Genomic DNA, 14,635 nt, shown 5'->3' with positions numbered 1-14,635 from the left:
CCCCTCTCTACCCAGCAACAGTTAGCTAGTTAGCCCCAATCACACCCCTCTCTACCCAGCAACAGTTAGCCAGCTAGCCCCAATCACACCCTCTACCCAGCAACAGTTAACCAGTTAGCCCCAAATCACACCCTCTCTACCCAGCAACAGTTAGCCCCTAATCACACCCTCTCTACCCAGCAACAGTTAGCCAGTTAGCCCCTAATCACACCCTCTACCCAACAGTTAGCCAGTTAGCCCCAAATCACACCTCTACCCAGCAACAGTTAGCCAGCTAGCCCCAAATCACACCCCTCTCTACCCAGCAACAGTTAGCCAGCTAACCCCAAATCACCCTCTCTACCCAGCAACAGTTAGCCCCCCAAATCACACCCTCTCTACCCAGCAACAGTTAGCCCCAAATCACACCCTCTCTACCCAGCAACAGTTAGCCCCTAATCACACCCTCTACCCAGCAACAGTTAGCCCCCTAATCACACCCTCTCTACCCAGCAACAGTTACCCCACACCCTCTACCCAGCAACAGTTAGCCCCTAATCACACCCTCTCTACCCAGCAACAGTTAGCCCCTAATCACACCTCTCTACCCAGCAACAGTTAGCCCCTAATCACACCCTCTCTACCCAGAAGTTAGCCAGTTAGCCCCTAATCACACCCTCTCTACCCAGCAACAGTTAGCCAGTTAGCCCCTAATCACACCCCTCTCTACCCAGAAACAGTTAGCCCCTAATCACACCCTCTCTACCCAACAACAGTTAGCCCCTAATCACACCCTCTCTACCCAGCAACAGTTAGCCCCTAATCACACCCTCTACCCAGCAACAGTTAGCCCCTAATCACACCCTCTCTACCCAGAAACAGTTAGCCCCTAATCACACCCTCTCTACCCAGCAACAGTTAGCCCCTAATCACACCCTCTCTACCCAGCAACAGTTAACCAGTTAACCCCAAATCACACCCTCTCTACCCAGCAACAGTTAGCCAGCTAGCCCCTAATCACACCCTCTCTACCCAACAACAGTTAGCCCCTAATCACACCCTCTCTACCCAGCAACAGTTAGCCAGTTAGCCCCTAATCACACCCTCTCTACCCAGCAACAGTTACAGTTAGCCCCTAATCACACCCTCTCTACCCAGCAACAGTTAGCCAGTTAGCCCCAAATCACACCCTCTCTACCCAGCAACAGTTAGCCAGTTAGCCCCTAATCACACCCTCTCTACCCAGCAACAGTTAACCAGTTAGCCCCTAATCACACCCTCTCTACCCAGCAACAGTTAGCCAGTTGGCCCCTAATCACACCCTCTCTACCCAGCAACAGTTAGCCAGTTAGCCCCTAATCACACCCTCTCTACCAGCAACAGTTAGCCAGTTAGCCCCTAATCACACCCTCTCTACCCAGAAACAGTTAGCCAGTTAGCCCCTAATCACACCCTCTCTACCCAGCAACAGTTAGCCAGTTAGCCCCTAATCACACCCTCTCTACCCAGCAACAGTTAGCCCCTAATCACACCCTCTCTACCCAACAACAGTTAGCCAGTTAGCCCCTAATCACACCCTCTCTACCCAACAACAGTTAGCCAGTTAGCCCCTAATCACACCCTCTCTACCCAGCAACAGTTAGCCCTAATCACACCCTCTCTACCCAGCAACAGTTAGCCCCTAATCACACCCCTCTACCCAGCAACAGTTAACCCCTAATCACACCCTCTCTACCCAGCAACAGTTAGCCCCTAATCACACCCTCTCTACCCAACAACAGTTAGCCCCAAATCACACCCTCTCTACCCAGCAACAGTTAGCCAGTTAGCCCCTAATCACACCCTCTCTACCCAGAAACAGTTAGCCCCTAATCACACCCTCTCTACCCAGCAACAGTTAGCCCCTAATCACACCCTCTACCCAGCAACAGTTAGCCCCTAATCACACCCTCTCTACCCAGAAACAGTTAGCCCCTAATCACACCCTCTCTACCCAGCAACAGTTAGCCCCTAATCACACCTACCCAGCAACAGTTAGCCCATAATCACACCCTCTCTACCCAGCAAACAGTTAGCCCCTAATCACACCCTCTCTACCCAAACAACAGTTAGCCCTAATCACACCCTCTCTACCCAGAAACAACAGTTAGCCCCTAATCACACCCTCTACCCAGCAACAGTTAGCCCCTAATCACCCCTCTCTACCCAGCAACAGTTAGCCCCTAATCACACCCTCTCTACCCAGCAACAGTTAGTTAGCCCTAATCACACCTCTCTACCCAGAAACAGTTAACCAGTTAGCCCCTAATCACACCTCTCTACCCAGAAACAGTTGGCCCCTAATCACACCCTCTCTACCCAGCAACAGTTAGCCCCTAATCACACCCTCTCTACCCAAAACAACAGTTAGCCCCTAATCACACCCTCTCTACCCAGTTACAGTTAGCCCCTAATCACACCCTCTCTACCCAACAGTTAGCCCCTAATCACACCCTCTCTACCCAGCAACAGTTAACCAGCCCCTAATCACACCCTCTCTACCCAGCAACAGTTAACCAGTTAGCCCCTAATCACACCTCTCTACCCAACAACAGTTAGCCCCTAATCACACCCTCTCTACCCAACAACAGTTAGCCCCTAATCACACCCTCTCTACCCAGCAACAGTTACCAGTTAGCCCCTAATCACACCCTCTCTACCCAACAACAGTTAGCCCCTAATCACACCCTCTCTACCCAGCAACAGTTAGCCCCTAATCACACTCTCTGAAGGAGAAACAGTTAGCCCTAATCACACCCTCTACCCAGACAACAGTTAGCCCCTAATCACACCCTCTCTACCCAGACAACAGTTAGCCCCTAATCACACCCTCTCTACCCAGCAACAGTTAACCCCTAATCACACCCTCTCTGCCCAGAAACAGTTGGCCCTAATCACACCCTCTCTACCCAGAAACAGTTAACCCCTAATCACACCCTCTCTACCCAGCAACAGTTGGCCCCTAATCACACCCTCTCTACCCAGAAACAGTTAACCCCTAATCACACCCTCTCTACCCAGCAACAGTTGGCCCCTAATCACACCCTCTCTACCCAACAACAGTTAACCAGTTAGCCCCTAATCACACCCTCTCTACCCAACAACAGTTAGCCCCTAATCACACCCTCTCTACCCAACAACAGTTAGCCCCTAATCACACCCTCTCTACCCAGCAACAGTTAGCCAGTTAGCCCCTAATCACACCCTCTCTACCCAACAACAGTTAACCAGTTGGCCCTAATCACACCCTCTCTACCCAGCAACAGTTAGGTTAGCCCTAATCACACCCTCTCTACCCAGCAAAGTTAACCAGTTTTTCCCTAATCACACCCTCTCTATCCAGCAACAGTTAACCAGTTGGCCCTAATCACACCCTCTCTATCCAGAACAGTTAGCCAGTTAGCCCTAATCACCCCTCTCTATCCCAGCAACAGTTAACCAGTTTTGCCCCTAATCACACCTCTCTATCCAGCAACAGTTAGCCAGTTAGCCCCTAATCACACCCTCTCTACCCAGAAACAGTTAACCAGTTGGCCCCTAATCACACCCTCTCTACCCAGCAACAGTTAGCCAGTTAGCCCCTAATCACACCCTCTCTACCCAGCAACAGTTATAAATAATCACCCTCTCTCTACCCAGCAACAGTTAACCAGTTGGCCCTAATCACACACTCTCTACCCAGAAACAGTTAGCCAGTGGCCAATAATCACACCCTCTCTACCCAGCAACAGTTAGCCCTAATCACACCCTCTCTACCCAGCAACAGTTAGCCCCTAATCACACCCTCTCTACCCAGAAACAGTTAACCCTAATCACACCCTCTCTACCCAGCAACAGTTAGCCCCTAATCACACCTCTCTCTACCCAACAACAGTTAGGCCCAAATCACCCTCTCTAAAACAACAGTTAAAGTTGGCCCTAATCACCCCTCTCTACCCAGCAACAGTTAATCACCCTCTCTACCCAGGGTTTGGCCCCTAATCACACCCTCTCTACCCAACAACAGTTAGCCCCTAATCACACCCTCTCTACCCAAAACAGTTAGCCCCTAATCATGGCCTCTTACCCAACAACTTATATTTCCCATAATCACACCCTCTCTACCCAGACAACAGTTAGCCCTAATCACACCCTCTCTATGGCATTTAACAGTTATTGCCCCTAATCACAACCTCTCTGCCCAACAACAGTTAGCCCCCTAATCCACCCTCTCTACCCAGAAACAGTTAGCCCCAATCACACCCTCTCTGGAGCAGTTAACCCTAATCACACCCTCTCTACCCAACAACAGTTAGCCCCTAATCACACCCTCTCTACCCAGTTAGCCCTAATCACAAATCTCTACCCAGAAACAGTTAGCCCCTAATCACACCCTCTCTACCCAGAAACAGTTAGTTAATTTATCAGTTAGCCCCTAATCACACCCTTCTGCCCAGAAACAGTTGGCCCCTAATCACACCCAGTCTACCCAACAACAGTTGGCCCCTAATCACACCCTCTCTGCCCAGCAACAGTTAACCAGTTGAGCCCTAATCACCCCCTCTCTGCCCAGAAACAGTTGGCCCCTAATCACAAATCTACCCAGCAACAGTTAGCCTCCTCATCCACCATCCCTAAACCAGTTAGCCCCTAATCACCCTCTCTACCCAACAACAGTTAACCAGTTAAACCCCTAATCACACCCTCTCTGCCCAGAAACAGTTAGCCCCTAATCAAACCCTCTCTACCCAGCAACAGTTAACCCCTAATCACACCCTCTCTACCCAAAACAGTTAGCCCCTAATCACACCTTCTCCCAGCAAAAGTTAACCAGTTAGCCCCCTAATCACACCCTCTCTGCAGAAACAGTTAGGAGTGGTGGTGGGAACCCTAGTTGGCCCTAATCACACCCTCTCTGCCCAAAACAGTTGGCCCCTAATCACACCCTCTCTACCCCAGCAACAGTTAACCAGTTAGCCCCTAATCACACCCTCTCTACCCAGCAACAGTTAACCCTAATCACACCCTCTCTACAGAAACAGTTAACCCAAAGTTGAGTACCTAATCACAAGGGTGGCCCAGCAACAGTTGGCCCCTAATCACACCCTCTCTACCCAGAAACAGTTAACCCTAATCACACCCTCTCTTGCAGCAAAATCAGTTAACCATCCCTAGTTAGCCCTAAAACAATATTGTCTACCCAGCAACAGTTAGCCCCTAATCACAACCCTCTCTCAGCAACAGTTAACCAGTTAGCCCCCTAATCACCCCTCTCTGCCCAGCAACAGTTAGCCCCTAATCACACCCCTCTACCCAGTTTGGCCCTAATCACACCCTCTACCCAGAAACAGTTAACCCCTAATCACACCCTCTCTACCCAGCAACAGTTAACCAGTTGGCCCCTAATCACACCCACATGAAGGAGGGAACTGAGGAAGATAATTTCAGATTGTTTAGCCATCTCTATATTTCTCTCACCTTGGCAGGCATCTTGTCGGATGTGGGACAGACCACGGTGTTGAGCGTCTCGAACAGGGTGGCCAGGTTGGCCCGGTGTCGGGCCTGCAGAGCCCGTCTTCTCTCCTTCCGGTGCTCCTCCGTGTCCCGTTTCACTCCGGGCCATCCCGGACCGGTTGGCCTCGTCTGGACATCCTGGTGTATTAATGGGTTATATCCAATAATAATAATAATAATAAGACACTACACGGGTTATTAAGAGTTATATCGGTCGACAACAACAAGATGGCTACCGAGCACTGATTTAGCTGTTTTTAGATACTTGATTAAGTTTAGAGTTGGATAATATATCCACAGACCTTATTATGTTGTTGTTGCTACCTTACCTTTTTTGAAATCCTTTATAAATGTTATGTTAACAAACTGTCCGCGTTTTCTGTTAAATTGTTATGGAAAATGATCTTATAGTGTGATTGATTGTCGTGCACAGATGAACGGATAAAGAGGCTGCAAACCATCTCATCAACCGGCAGTATTGAGATCAGTGATGCCAATTTAGCTAATTTTGTTGCTAGATTTAGAAACTTTTCAGGGTACCATCCCAAAATGTAGCACCTAGCAACAAATTTAGATACTTAAAAAAAAAAAAATTTTAGGAGTTTTGATGAGTGACTCAAACGCTAAAATGCATTTTTCCTCTAAATGAAAAAAAAACGATGTTCTCGGTCACAACACGTGTCTGGCTGCTAAAATGCGTTGTGAGTGACGTCAGCAGCCATTTCGGTAAATTGCAAACTTAATCATCCCTGACTGCAGCAGTAGTAGTAGTGGTGGTGGTGGTGGTAGTACTTCCACGAGACAAAACCCAATGAATATAGATGGTCACAAATGTTTTGATCCTGGACATAACTTACAACATCAATCAACATGTCTCAATCAAAATTGTACAGAAAGGAGTGGGAGTCTGTACCTGAATTTAAAGGGTGTCTGGAGCCGGTAATTGGGGATGATTGATCAGGCAATCCTTTCGTACTTAAAATCCCTAGAAATGCTTTGCAAAAAAATGTATGACATCAAAAAATATTGTGCTACAGCAAAGTATATAAATAAATCAAAACCTTTCAACCCCTGGTGTCAACGCCGTGTTACATTACCACAGGTGGTTAAGAAAGTGGAGAACTGCAGAAGCCACGATAGCAATGGCCACTGCATTCATCATTTATTCCATGCTAGGACGACCATTTAAAGTATGGCTTGCAAAGCTGCCTTTTCAGATTCTGTGGCAGCAACAAACTTCAAATGGACCGCACCAAGTGCACAGAATGATTAGGGGAGTACTGGCTCCTTATTTTCCTGAAAAGGGTAACATCAGATGTGAGGGGGATGGATGAAGTTCAGTCTCCTTTTGGAACCACTGATGTCCTCAAATACCTGGGTGTGGTGATTTGGTATTTCAACGCTAAAAAACGAACCGTTGTGTCCATTTCCCGGGCTGGTTGAATTGGAGGGGGAAGGGGGCGATGCCATCCCAATAGTAAAGGCGGTAAGGTAAGTGTAACCTTAAAAAGATACTCTTCAGGGTGTTGGCACTGATAATGCGTTTGTGATGACTGGGGTGCACAACCATTTTAGGAGTGTTCCTAGGAATGTTGCATTTACCATAAACCATCCAGGGTCTTTACAATTCCCAGGACCACCCATCTGTCAGTGACTGTAGCATCCATAGAACGTCTGCTAAATCCCATATATGAAACGGTTGAGTACTTCCCATCCCTCCTAGGAGTGTTGAGTACTTCAACCCATCCCTAGGAGGTGTTTAGTACTTAAACCATCCCTAGGAGTGTTGAGTACTTCATCAGGGAACCCCATCCTAGGAGTGTTGAGTACTTAATCAGGGGAACCCATCCCATAGGAGTGTTGACTTCATCAGGGAACCCATCCTAGGAGTGTTGAGTACTTCATCAAACCATCCCTAGGAGTGTTGAGTACTTCATCAACCCATCCCTAGGAGTGTTGAGTACTTCATCCATCCCATAGGAGTGTTGAGTACTTCAACCATCCCTAGGAGTGTTGAGTACTTCATCAGGAAACCATCCCTAGGAGTGTTGAGTACTTCATAACCCATCCCTAGGAGTGTTGAGTACTTAACCCATCCCTAGGAGTGTTGGGTCACAGAAACCATCCCTAGGAGTGTTGAGTACTTCATCAGGGAACCCATCCCTAGGAGTGTTGGGTACTTAAACCATCCTAGGTGTGTTGAGTACTTCATCAGGGAACCCATCCCTAGGAGTGTTGAGTACTTCATCAAACCATCCCTAGGAGTGTTGAGTACTTCATCAGGGAACCCATCCCTAGGAGTGTTGAGTACTTCATCAGGAACCCATCCCTAGGAGTGTTGAGTACTTCATAAACCATCCCTAGGAGTGTTGAGTACTTCATCAGGGGAACCATCCCTAGGAGTGTTCCTTGAGTACTTAAACCATCCCTAGGAGTGTTGGTGTACTTAAAACCATCCCTAGGAGTGTTGAGTACTTCATCAGGGAACCCATCCCTAGGAGTGTTGAGTACTTCATCAAACCATCCCTAGGAGTGTCACCTACTTCATCCAGGTGTCTCTTCCTGGAACCATCCTTGCCATTCATATGGAAACGGTGTTGTCTCTCCTAGTACTTCATATGAACCATCCTAGGAGTGTTGAGTCCTGGTGCCATCATAGGGTGTTACTCCATCAGGTGTCCTCCTAGGTGTTGAGTACTTACCATTCATATGAAACGGTTGGTGTCTTGAAGCCATCCTAGGTGTGTTGAGTACTTCATCAGGAACCTCCTTGCCGTTCATATGAAACGAGTGTTGTACTTCATCCTGGTGTCTCCCTAGGAGTGTTGTTACTATAAAATCCCTAGGTGTTGAGTACTTCATCATGTCAACCTCCTGGAAACTTGGTGTACTTAAACCATCCTAGGAGTGTTGAGTACTTCATATGAAACCCTGGTGTTTAGTCTCCCATCCTAACGTGTCTTCATCAGCCATCCCTAGGAGTGTTGGTGGCCATCCCTAGGTGTCTCCTCAGGAACCAATCCCTGGTGTTTGCTTGCCATTCATATGAAACCATCTGGTGTGCTTCTCCTGGTGTCTCTCCTGGTGTCTCTCCTGGGAAACCTCCTGGTGTCTCTCCTGGTGTCTCTACTTGCCATTCATATGAAACAGTGGTGTCTCTCCTGGTGTCCATCCTGCTGTTCATACTGAAACGGTGGTGTCCCTCCTGGTGTTCTCCTTCCATTCATATGAAACGGTGTGGTGTCTCTCCTGGTGTCCATCCTAGGTGTTCTCCTGCTTCATAGGGAACCCATCCCTGGTGTGTTGGTGTCTTCTCCTTGAACCCATATCCCTGGTGTCTCTCCTGGAGTGTCTCTCCTGGTGTCTCTACTTAAACCATTCCCTATGAAACGTGTTGTGTACTTCATCAGGAACCATCCTTGTTCATATGAAACCATCTAGGAGTGTTCCTGGTGTGTCCATCCTAAAGTGTTGCCATTCATATGAAATCCCCTAGGGTGTTGAGTACTGGAAATCCCTAGGAGTGTTGGGTACTTCATCCAGCCCATTCAGGAGTGTTGAGTACTTCATGGAACCCATCCCTGGTGTCTCAATCCCTAGGAAAACGGTGGTGTCTCTCCTAGGTGTCTACTTCCTGGTGTCTCTCCTGGTGTGGTGTCTCTCCTAGGTGTGTTCATACTGAAACGGTGGTGTCCTCCTGGTGTCTCTCCTTGGAAACCATCCATAGGAAACGTGTTGGTACTTCTCTCCTGGTGTCTCTCCTGGTGTCTCTCCTTCCGCTCATATGAAACGGTGGTGTTAAACCTCTCCTGGTGTCTCTCCTGGTGTCTCTCCTGGTGTCTCATCCTGGTGTCTCCATCCTAGGTGTTCTACTTCCATTCATATGAAAATCCCTAGGTGTGTTTAGTACTTAAACCATCCATATGAAACTTCATGGTGGGAACCAATCCCTGTGTTGTACTTCCTTGCCATTCTAGGAGTGAAACGGTGGTGTCTCTCCTTGTGTCTCTCCTGGTGTCTCTCCTGGTGTCCTCCTTGCTTCATATGAAACGGTGGTGTCTCTCCTGTCTCTCCTTGCCATTCATATGGAAACGGTGGTGTCTCTCCTGGTGTCATTCATATGAAACGATGGTGTCTCTCCTAGCTGTTCATATGAAACGGTGGTGTCTCCTCCTAGGTGTCTCTCCTGGTGTCTATCCTGGTGTCCATCCTAGCCATTCATATGAAACGGTGTCTCCCTTGCCATTCATATGAAACGGTGTGTCTCTCCTGCTGTTCATATGAAACGGTGGTGTCTCTCCTTGGGTTCATCCTGGTGTCTTCCTGGTGAACCCTCCCCTAGCCGTTGGGTATGAAACGGTGTTGTCTCTCCTTGCCATTCATAGGAAACGGTGTTGTTCTCCTTAAACCATTCATATGAAACGTGTTGTCTCTCCTTTCATATGAAACGGTGTCTCTCCTGCCATTCATATTCAAGCGGAACCCATCCCTAGTGTTGGTCTCCTGGTGTCTCTCCTGGTGTTGAGTACTTCCATTCATATGAAACGGTGTTTGTACTTAAACCATCCTGGTGTCTTCATCCTTTCCAATCATATGGAAACGGTGGTGTCTCTCCTGGTGTTCACCAACCATTCATATGAAACGGTGGTCTCTCCTGGTGTCTCTCTGCCATTCATATGAAACGGTGGTGTCTCTCCTGGTGTCTCTCCTGGTGTCTCTCCTTGCCGTTCATATGAAACGGTGGTGTCTCTCCTGGTGCCATTCTCTCCTGGTGTCTCCATTCTGTTCGAAACGGTGGTGTCTCTCCTGGTGTCTCTCCTTTCCATTCATATGAAACGGTGGTGTCTCTCCTGGTGTCTCTCCTTGCCATTCATATGAAACGGTGGTGTCTCTCCTGGTGTCTCTCCTTTCCATTCATATGAAACGGTGGTGTCTCTCCTGGCCGTCATATCCTGGTGTCTCTCTTGCCATTCATATGAAACGGTGGTGTCTCTCCTGGTGTCTCTCCTGCCATTCATATGAAACGGTGGTGTCTCTCCTGGTGTCTCTCCTTGCCATTCATATGAAACGGTGGTGTCTCTCCTTGCCGTCATATCCGATGGTGTCTCTCCTTGCCGTTCATATGAAACGGTGGTGTCTCTCCTGCCGTTCATATGAAGCGGTGTGTCTCTCCTGCCGTTCATATGAAACGGTGGTGTCTCTCCTGGTGTCTCTCTCCTTGCCATTCATATGAAACGGTGTCTCTCCTGGTGTCTCTCCTGTGTGTCTCTCCTTGCCATTCATATGAAACGGTGGTGTTCTCCTTGCCATTCATATGAAAGCGGTGGTGTCTCTCCTTGCCATTCATATGAAACGGTGGTGTCTCTCCTGGTGTCTCCCTTGCCATTCATATGAAACGGTGGTGTCTCTCCTGGTGTCTCTCCTTGCTGTTCATATGAAACGGTGTGGTGTCTCTTTGCCATTCATATGAAACGGTGGTGTCTCTCCTGGTGTCTCTCCTGGTGTCTCTCCTGGTGTCTCTCCTGCCGTTCATATGAAACGGTGTTCTCTCCTGGTGTCTCTCCTGGTGTCTCTCCTTGCCATTCATATGAAACGGTGGTGTCTCTCCTTGTGTCTCTCCTTGCTGTTCATATGAAACGGTGGTGTCTCTCCTTGCCATTCATATGAAACGGTGGTGTCTCTCCTTGCCATTCATATGAAACGGTGGTGTGTCTCTCCTTGTGTCTCCATTCTGTTCATATGAAACGGTGGTGTCTCTCCTTGCTGTTCATATGAAACGGTGGTGTCTCTCCATTCATATGAAACGTGTCTCTCCTTGCCATTCATATGAAACGGTGGTGTCTCTCCTGGTGTCTCTCCTGGTGTCTCTCCTTTCCATTCATATGAAACGGTGGTGTCTCTCCTGGTGTCTCTCCTTGCTGTTCATATGAAACGGTGGTGTCTCTCCTGTTCTGTGTCTCTCCTTGCCATTCATATGAAACGGTGGTGTCTCTCCTGGTTCTCTCCTGGTGTCTCTCCTTGCCATGAAACGGTGGTGTCTCTCCTTACCGCTCATATGAAACGGTGGTGTCTCTCCTTGTCCAGTGTCTCTTCCTGCCATTCATATGAAACGGTGGTGTCTCTCCTTGCCGTTCATATGAAACGGTGTGTCTCTCCTGGTGTCTCTCCTGGTGTCTCTCCTTGCCGTTCATATGAAACGGTGGTGTCTCTCCTTGTGTCTCTCCTTGCCGTTCATATGAAACGGTGGTGTCTCTCCTGTGTCTCTCCTGGTGTCTCTCCTGGTGTCTATGAAACGGTGGTGTCTCTCCTGGTGTCTCTCCTGGTTTCTCTCCTTGCCATTCATATGAAACGGTGGTGTCTCTCCTGGTGTCTCTCCTTGCCATTCATATGAAACGGTGGTGTCTCTCCTTTCCATTCATATGAAACGTGGTGTCTCTCCTGGTGTCTCCCTGCTGTTCATATGAAACGGTGGTGTCTCTCCTTGCCTTGAAACGGTGGTGTCTCTCCTGGTGTCTCTCCTGGTGTCTCTCCTTGCTGTTCATAAGAAACGGTGTGTCTCTCCTTGCTGTTCATATGAAACGGTGTCTCTCCTGGTGTCTCTCCTTGTGCCTTCTATGAAACGGTGGTGTCTCTCCTTGCCGTTCATATGAAACGGTGGTGTCTCTCCTTGTGTCTCTCCTTGTGTCTCATCCTGGTGTCTCTCCTTGCTGCCATTCATATGAAACGGTGTTGTCTCTTCCTTGCCATTCATATGAAACGGTGTCACTCCTTGCCATTCATATGAAACGGTGGTGTCTCTCCTGGTGTCTCTCCTGGTGTCTCTCCTGGTGTCTCTTGCCATTCATATGAAACAGTGGTGTCTCTCCTTGCCATTCATATGAAACGGTGGTGTCTCTCCTTGCCATTCATATGAAACGGTGTTGTCTCTCCTGGTGTCTCTCCATATGAAACGTGTCTCTCCTTGCTGTTCATATGAAACGGTGGTGTCTCTCCTTGTTCTATCCTTGGTGTCTCTCCTAGTTCATATGAAACGGTGGTGTCTCTCCTTGCTGTTCATATGAAACTGGTGTCTCTCCTGGTGTCTCTCCTTGCCATTCATATGAAACGGTGGTGTCTCTCCTGGTGTCTCTCCTTTCCATTCATATGAAACGGTGGTGTCTCTCCTGGTGTCTCTCCTGGTGTCTCTCCTTGCCATTCATATGAAACGGTGGTGTCTCTCCTGGTGTCTCTCCTGGTGCCGTTCATATGTAACGGTGCCATTCATATGAAACGGTGGTGTCTCTCCTGGTGTCTCTCCTGTGTCTCTCCTTGCCATTCATATGAAACGTGGTGTCTCTCCTTGCCATTCATATGAAACGGTGGTGTCTCTCCTGGTGTCTCTCCTGGTGTCTCTCCTTGCCGTTCATATGAAAACTGTGGTGTCTCTCCTTGTGTCTCTCATTCATATGAAACGGTGTCTCTCCTGGTGTCTCTCCTTGCCATTCATATGAAACGGTGTCTTCTCCTGGTGTCTCTCCTTGCCATTCATATGAAACGGTGGTGTCTCTCCTGGTGTCTCTCCTTGCCGTTCATATGAAACGGTGGTGTTCTCCTGGTGTCTCTCCTTGCCATTCATATGAAACGGTGGTGTCTCTCCTGGTGTCTCTCCTGGTGTTCTCCTTGCCATTCATATGAAACGGTGTCTCTCCTGGTGTCTCCTGGCTGTTCATATCCTGGTGTCTTCTCCCTTGCCATTCATATGAAACGGTGTTGTCTCTCCTTGTGTGTCTCTCCTGGTGCTGTTCATATGAAACGGTGGTGTCTCTCCTTGCCATTCATATGAAACGGTGGTGTCTCCCTTGCCATTCATATGAAACGGTGGTGTCTCTCCTGGTGTCTCTCCTGCTGTTCATATGAAACGGTGGTGTCTCTCTTCCTTGCCGTTCATATGAAACGGTGGTGTCTCTCCTGGTGTCTCTCCTGGTGTCCTCCTTCATATGAAACGGTGGTGTCTCTCCTGGTGTCTCTCCCTGGTGTCTCTCCTTTCCATTCATATGAAACGGTGGTGTCTCTCCTGGTGTCTCTCCTTGCCATTCATATGAAACGGTGGTGTCTCTCCTTGTGTCTCGCCATTCATATGAAACGGTGGTGTCTCCTCCTGGTGTCTCTCCTGGTGTTCTCCTTGCTGTTCATATGAAACGGTGGTGTCTCTCCTTGCCATTCATATGAAATGGTGGTGTCTCTCCTGGCCATTCATATCCTGGTGTCTTCCTTCTTGCCGCTCATATGAAACGGTGGTGTCTCTCCTTGTGTCTCTCCTGGTACCCTCTGTTCATATGAAACAGTGGTGTCTCTCCTTGTGTCTCTCCTGAAAACGGTGTCTCTCCTGGTGTCTCTCCTGCCGTTCATATCCCGGTGTCTTCCTGGTGTCTCTCTTACCATTCATATGAAACGGTGGTGTCTGCCATTCATATAAAACTGGTGTCTCTCCTGCCGTTCATATGAAACGGTGGTGTCTTCTCCTTTCCATTCATATGAAACGGTGGTGTGTCTCTCCTGGTGCTCTTCTGTTCATATGAAACGGTGGTGTTCTCCTGGTGTCTCTCCTGGTGTTCATATGAAACGGTGGTGCCTGCCATTCATATGAAACGGTGGTGTCTCTCCTTGCCATTCATATGAAACGGTGGTGTTCTCCTGGTGTCTCTCCTTGTGTTCTCCTTGGTGTTCTCCTGCTATTCATATGAAACGGTGGTTCTCTTCCTTGCCATTCATATGAAACGGTGGTGTTCTCCTTGCCATTCATATGAAACGGTGGTGTCTCTCCTGGTGTCTCTCCTGGTGTCTCTCCTGCCATTCATATGAAACGGTGGTGTCTCTCCTTGTGTCTCTCCTGGTGTCTCTCCTGCTGTTCATATGAAACGGTGGTGTCTCTCCTGCTGTTCATATGAAACGGTGGTGTCTCTCTGGTGTCTATCCTGGTGTCTTCTTCTGCTGTTCATATGAAACGGTGGTGTCTCTCCTGGTGTCTCTCCTTGCCATTCATATGAAACGGTGGTGTTCTCCTTGCTGTTCATATGAAACGCAGGTGTTCTCCTGGTGTCTCTCCTGGTGTCTCTGGTGTCTCTCCTTGCTGTTCATATGAAAC

The 14,635-nt window shown here is 48.5% G+C and overlaps 1 pseudogene; it reads right to left on the bottom strand.

Annotated features, from left to right (window-relative positions):
• Positions 1 to 5,648, bottom strand: part of LOC127925710 (stimulated by retinoic acid gene 8 protein homolog) — a 31,585-nt pseudogene extending 25,937 nt beyond the window's left edge.
• Between the last annotated feature and the right edge of the window lie 8,987 nt (positions 5,649 to 14,635).

The sequence above is a fragment of the Oncorhynchus keta genome, unplaced genomic scaffold, assembly GCF_023373465.1.
Source record: "Oncorhynchus keta strain PuntledgeMale-10-30-2019 unplaced genomic scaffold, Oket_V2 Un_contig_6133_pilon_pilon, whole genome shotgun sequence".
Classification (NCBI taxonomy): Eukaryota; Metazoa; Chordata; class Actinopteri; order Salmoniformes; family Salmonidae; genus Oncorhynchus; species Oncorhynchus keta.
Note: the sequence above shows the minus strand (reverse complement) of the source record. Positions and strands in the feature narration are given on the sequence as shown.